General features: G+C 40.8%; 1 pseudogene; it reads right to left on the bottom strand.

The window, feature by feature from the left end:
- Positions 1–4,493: 4,493 nt before the first annotated feature.
- LOC126005367 (uncharacterized) lies at positions 4,494–4,602 on the bottom strand (annotated as a pseudogene).
- Positions 4,603–7,060: the final 2,458 nt, after the last annotated feature.

Below are 7,060 nucleotides of genomic sequence, written 5' to 3'. Positions count from 1 at the left end.
CTCTTGATAATGATATATCAATCTTGCTTTTTTTTCCCCAAAGAACCAACTTCTGCTTTCATTGATCTTTTGGATTGTTTTTTGAGTATCTAGTACATTAATTTCTGCTCTAAATTTTATTATTTCCTCCTGCCTGTTTAATTGTGGCTCATTTTGTTGGTCATTTTGAACACCTTCTAATAATCTATTAATTCATTCTGGCTCTAAATATTCAGAACATAAACTATCTAATAATAAGTGTGTGGAGTAAATCTTCCTGTGAACCAGGGAGTCATATGCTACCACCATCACATTTAGAGTACTACCTCATAGCAGGCAAAAATGTTCATCTCACATCATGAAAGGACACAGATGGAGTACAGATAAAAGAGATTGTGTTGAGTTTGCACATCTGTGTGGCATATAAATTTGAAAGTTTTACTGAACCAACTGCAGTGAGGGCAGCTCAACAATACAACCAAGCAGACCCTCTGGTCTTTCTCTTTGCTCATAGATGTTTTCTAATCCTTCCTCCAAGTGCATTACTTCCGTAAGTTTTAAACATTTTGAAACAGAAGAAATACTACAGAGGCTAGGCACTTGTCTTGCAGAGAATCAACCCTCATTCAGTTTCTGGCACTACATATGGTCCCTCAGCACTGTCAAGAATGATCATTGAGGGGCCGGGAAGGTGGCGCTAGAGGTAAGGTGTCTGCCTTGCAAGCGCTAGCATAGGACGGACCGCGGTTCGATCCCCCGGCGTCCCATATGGTACCCCCAAGCCAGAGGCGATTTCTGAGCACATAGCCAGGAATAACCCCTGTGCGTCAAATGGGTGTGGCCCCCAAAAACAAACAAACAAACAAAAAAAAAAGAAAATATAAAAAGAATGATCATTGAGCACTGAACCAGAGTAAGGCACTATGGCTTGTAAAACCTAACAAAAAGAAAAAGGGAAAAAACATTTCAGATTTGACTGACCAATATAAAAGCAAAGACATAAAGACTGTCCTTTAAAACAGATGTGTCCATATGTAAATAGAACATATCAGGCCCCGAGTGAATCATTTTCTAATTACTTTTTAATCTATTTTTTAAAGAGTCAATAACATAACAACATCTTTACACCTATTAATTAGGCCAGTTGACTCACCCACTTTTGGCACCTGAAGCAGAGAAATATGGAGCTTTGAAAATGAAGTGTCCAAATTGCTTTCACTGTCTACTTCAAAGTTCTTTCGATCAGAATCTTCCTGGTGGACTGCTGAGACCACACACTTTTGCTGTTCAGGTTCTGAGATGACATGAGGTGATAAGTAGAGAGCAGCATACAGCCTCACTCCACACACAAACATTAGTTCCCTTATGTCTAGCTTTTATGTTTGTAAGGGTACAAGTTTCAAACCTATGGAGATTTCCCCTTCTCTCATTAAAGGCAATAGGACTGTGAAAACCTCTGAGAGTACTAAGAATAATCTCAGAAATCAATGACACAGCAGAAAGATACATGCATGGGAAACTTCCAAGAAGGCATGGAGCAATGATTCTAGGGAAATAAAAGCCTCAGTGTCTCAGAGGACTTATTGAAATCATCACAGAAGACAGGATCAAATGAAAATGTTGGTTACAACATTCTACTAGAACTTTTTGCCATCTAGAAATGTACATGTTCTCTCTGTGTCTGAAATCCACTCACATATCTACCTCCCCAAAGCAACAGTGTCTTCCCCAAAGCTGATTGGAAAGGCTCATGGGGAGGAAGGTGAGCTGTGATCTTTCCTTACCCTCCCATGAGAAAAAAAAAAACTGCTTTAGCAATCTCATAAACAGGCCCCAACACTAAAGGCCAAGCTAGCAACTTGCCTAGGAGTTGGCTGCTCCTCGTGTGTGCACTCAAAGATTTATTGCTGTGGGAATGAATATCACCAAGAGAACTTTCTCACCCAAGCTAAACTAATATTTGGTCTCAGCCCTTGGAACAAAAGCCAGTCTCGGTGCCTATGAAGCATAAAAGAGTAGTCAAGTATAGAACTAGAGCTGGACAGAAAAGGAAGGAAACTAAGATCATTTCTCCCTTTGTTGAGTTTGAAAATATCTCTTCGCCTTTTTAAGTCCCCAAATAAAACCCAAAGTCAAAGCCTTTCCTCAGTCACTCACATTGCCCCTCACCCTCACAGATCTTCCCACAAACCAAGGCTGAGAGTCGTTTAGGTCTTAAAGGTCCATGTAAGTTTCCCAGGCCCCACTCCACCCATCACATTGTCCTTTGTTCCTTCCTTTAAAAGGGGGTGAATGAGCAGAGTAGGGAGGTAGTTCACACACACACACACACACACACACACACACACACACACACACACACACACACACACACACGCACCCTAGGTTTCCCAGGGCTCTGTTTCCCTTCACTAAACTCCAGGCTCAAACTTCTAGACCTCTAGCACTCAAGTCAGACTCTTTTGACCACAAGGCCTGTGGGTTACTAGGAGCCACCATGAGAGGCTTGTGTCTGCTGCCTGCCCCTTCTGGAAGCCTCCAAGTGGAGGACTGCTGCCTTCTGCTGCCCCCAAGTGGCTGCCTGCAGAAGCCCTATAGGAGCTGTGCACGACTTTTAGAACAGGGTGATGTTGCTTACCCACCTCTCTCCTTGGTGGTATGCTAAGTCAGAGTCCAGAGGAGGTCAATAATCTGGAAGGAGTAAAAGCTAAGGCCCACCCTTGCAGCAGCTAAACCCAACTGCCAGCATTGTACAGGGGACCATACAAAAGAGAGGAGCTCTCCAACAAGCAGAGAAAGATGTCAGCTCCCCAAAAGATTTCTTTTTTTTTTCTTTTGGTTTTTCAGGCCACACCCATTTGATGCTCAGGGGTTACTCCTGGCTAAGCACTCAGAAATTGCCCCTGGCTTGAGAGGACCATATGGGACGTCGGGGGACCGAACCGCGGTCCTTCCTTGGCTAGCGCTTGCAAGGCAAACATACCTTACCTCTAGCGCCACCTCACCAGCCCCGCCCCCCCCCCCAAAAAAAAAGATTTCTTGAGTGAAATAGAACGGCAAGCAATGAGGTGAGAAAGGTGTGGGGTGTGGTTAACCCCTTGAACAAAATAAAGCCATCCACACATAGATTTTCACAATAAAGTACCAGCTGTTCACCTAGTCCCAACTGTCTACTTTGGTGGAATGCAGACAGCAAATGATTTCTTCAGTAGAAGAACATCTTTAGTGACATTCCCAGTCACTAAAAGTGTTTCCATTTACACGAAACATGTTGTATACTTTAGTGTCTTATTCAACATAACATTTAAATATAATGAGGCTTTTGGTTGGGGGGGCATTCTGTTTGTTTTCCTTTTCTTTTTCAGGTGCTTCCTTTGTTTTTGTTTTGTTTTGTTTTTCCTAAATCTGACAGAATGGAAAGGTGCTCTGAGCTGAACAGGACAGGCAGAGAGCTCTTCCTGGCACACTACTTCCAGGAACCACACAAAGGATGGTGACCTAGACCTGTGCTGACATTTGCTGGCATTGCAAATGAGCCTGAACTAGTGCATGTGGGCGGTCTGGCCACACCACCTATTTGTGCCTGGCACTTTAGTCCAAGGGCACCAGCTGGCATGGGAGTTACCTCTTATCTGATCCCAGCTCTTTTCTTAACTTAGAGATGAAAAACAGTTTGAAGGTCCAGCATCTCCCCAACATCTGTTGTTCATTTTCTCTGGTCTTGGATTGGTCTTAACCTTGCAGTAGGCTCTTGCATGCCTTCAGATTTGGTTTCTATCTGATTTGGGTTCTAACCCATGGTGTTCTGGAATTGGTATTTCTTTCTTGACAGGAGAGATAATACCTACAACCGCTTCCAGCTTAATGGAACACCAGTACCTTCTTTCACCTTCCTGCAGTAGGAGGAAGTAAGGTGCTGAGCAGAAGAATTATACTCAGTGCTGACTGCATACTGGAATTACCTGAAGATTTATTTTTTCCATTTTGTCATTTTTCTATTATAACGCTGTATTTACCAAGTTGTTCATAATACTGTCATTTCAGGCATTAAATAATCAAACATCAACCTCACTGCCAATCTAATCTTTCTTTTACCAATGTCCCCAATTTCCCACTACCCACCATACCCTCTTTGTAGGAACAAACAAATTTACTTCACATTCTTTGTTACAGCACAAAGACAAGTGGAATTATCAAATCTCAGATAAATAAGGGTCTATTTGAATTTTTTTATATATCTCTATTGTGAAAGTATCTTGTTTTACCCAAAACAAAGACTTTCCTCTTTCCCTTTCACCCATCTCTTTTGTCATATAAAAGGTTCACCTAGATTATATTAGCTTGATAGGTACTTTTGTCTCTCACTTAACCCTCCCCATCCAGGTTGGGATTTGAGCTGGTGAATTAAAAAAGGTTTCAGTTTGGTGGGCGAAGGGACCATGAGGCAATAAACCACCTGACTCCTTGTTTTTCTCCCTTATGACTGTCTTGGTTTATTATTTCACATGGCTATGCAGTCGAGTTTCCCACATTTGGGGAAATCGCAGGGGTCAGCACATCCGGAGTGCAAGGGATAAGCCTCACCCTGGGAAAACCACCTTCGTGATCATGTTATCTCCCCTGAAAGGGACTTCCTACCTGGCTCCTGTGGCTTTGTGATCTTTGCATTCACTTATCCCTCACTAGATTCAATGTTTTCTTAAAAGTTCTGAAAAAGAGTGCTATATTTTCTTTTTTTTTTTAATTTTGTTTTCTATTTAATTCATCACCAGTGCAACATTCCCATCACCAATGTCCCAAGTCTCCCTCCTCCCCACCCGACCCCCGCCTGTACTCTAAACAGGTTCTCAATTTCCCTCATACATTCTCATTATTAGGACAGTTCAAAATGTAGTTATTTATCCAACTAAACTCATCACTCTTTGTGATGAGCTTCCTGAGGTGAGCTGGAACTTCCAGCTCTTTTCTCTTTTGTGTCTGAAAGTTATTATTGCAAGAATGTCTTTCATTTTTCTTAAAACCCATAAATGTGTGAGACCATTCTGCGTTTTTCTCTCTCTCTCTGACTTATTTCACTCAGCATAATAGATTCCGTGTACATCCATGTATAGGAAAATTTCATGACTTCATCTCTCCTGACAGCTGCATAATATTCCATTGAGTATATGTACCACAGTTTCTTTAGCCATTCGTCTGTTGAAGGGCATCTTGGTTGTTTCCAGAGTCTTGCTATGGTAAATAGTGCTGCAATGAATATAGGTGTAAGGAAGGGGTTTTTGTATTATATTTTTGTGTTCCTAGGGTATATTCCTAGGAGTGGTATAGCTGGATCGTATGGGAGCTCGATTTCCAGTTTTTGGAGGAATCTCCATATCGCTTTCCATAAAGGTTGAACTAGACGGCATTCCCACCAGCAGTGGAGAAATGAATAAATTTTTGGACATATCATCTTTTACAGTTGAATAAAGAGAATGTAGCACATCTAAACACACCCATCACTACTGAGGAAATTAAGACAGTAATCAAATGTGTGCCAAAACAGAAGTCCAAGCCCAGATGGATTTACTAATAAATTCTTTCAAACCTTTCAAGAGGAACTTCTACCAATCCTGGCAAGACTCTTTCATGAAATTGAAAAAACACGAACACTTCCAAATAGCTTTTATGAAGCCAACATCACCTTGATACCTAAACCAGATAGAGATGCTACGAAAAAAGAAAATTACAGACCAATATTGCTGATGAATACAGACGCAAAGATCCTCAACAAAATCCTGGCAAATAAGATTCAATGCCTCATTAAGAAGATCATCCACTATGATCAAGTAGGTTTCATCCCAGGAATGCAAGGATGGTTTAACATTCGTAAATCTATCAACATAATACACAACATCAACAACAAGAAAAATAGAAATCACATGATCATATCAATAGATGCAGAGAAAGCACTTGATAAGGTCTAAATCCATCCTTGACCAAAACTCTCAGCAAGATGGGAATGGAAGGAAACTTTCTCAGTATAGTTAAGGCCATCTACCACAAGCCAGAGGCAAATATTGTCCTCAATGGAGAAAAACTGAAAGCCTTTCCTCTAAATTCTGGCACAAGACAAGGCTATCCTCTCTCACCACTCCTATTCCACATAGCACTGGAAGTACTTGCTATAGCAATTAGGCAAAAAAAAGATATCAAGGGAATCCAGACAGGAAAGGAAGAAGTCAAGCTCTCTCTGTTTGCAGATGACATGATACTCTACCTAGAAAACCCTAAAGTCTCTACAAAAAAGCTTCTAGAAACAATAGACTCATATAGCAAGGTGGCAGGCTACAAAATTAACACACAAAAATCAATGGCCTTTCTATACATCAATAGTAATAAGGAAAAAATGGACATTAAGAAAACAACCCCATTCACAATAGTGCCACACATACTCAAATATCTTGGAATCAACTTGACTAAAAATGTGAAGGACCTATACAAAGAAAACTATAAAACTCTGCTCCAAAAAATAAGAGAGGACACACGAAAATGGAAACACGTGCCCTATTCATGGATTGGCAGGATTAACATCATTAAAATGGCAATAGTCCCCAAAGCATTGTACAGATTTAATGTGATCCCTCTAAAGATACCCATGACATTCTTCAAAGAAGTGGATCAGGCACTTTTGAAATTCATTTGGAAAAATAAACACCCTAGAATAGCTGAAGCAATCACTGGGAAAAAGAATATGGGAGGAATTACTTTCCCAAACTTTAAACTGTACTACAAAGCAATAGTTATCAAAACAGCATGGTATTGGAATAAAGACAGGCCCTCAGATCAGTGGAATAGGCTTGAATACTCAGAGAATGTTCCCCAGACATACAATCACCTAATTTTTGATAAAGGAGCAAGAAATCCTAAATGGAGCAAAGAAAGCCTCTTCAACAAGTGGTGTTGACACAACTGGCTAGCCACTTGCAAAAAATTGAACTTAGACCCCCAGCTAACATCATGTATGAAGGTTAAATCCAAATGGATGAAATACCTCGATATCAGACCTGAAACCATAAGATATATAGAACAACATGTAGGTAAA

Source organism: Suncus etruscus, chromosome 3, assembly GCF_024139225.1.
Source record: "Suncus etruscus isolate mSunEtr1 chromosome 3, mSunEtr1.pri.cur, whole genome shotgun sequence".
NCBI lineage: Eukaryota > Metazoa > Chordata > Mammalia > Eulipotyphla > Soricidae > Suncus > Suncus etruscus.
This window is presented reverse-complemented; position numbering and strand designations above follow the sequence as displayed.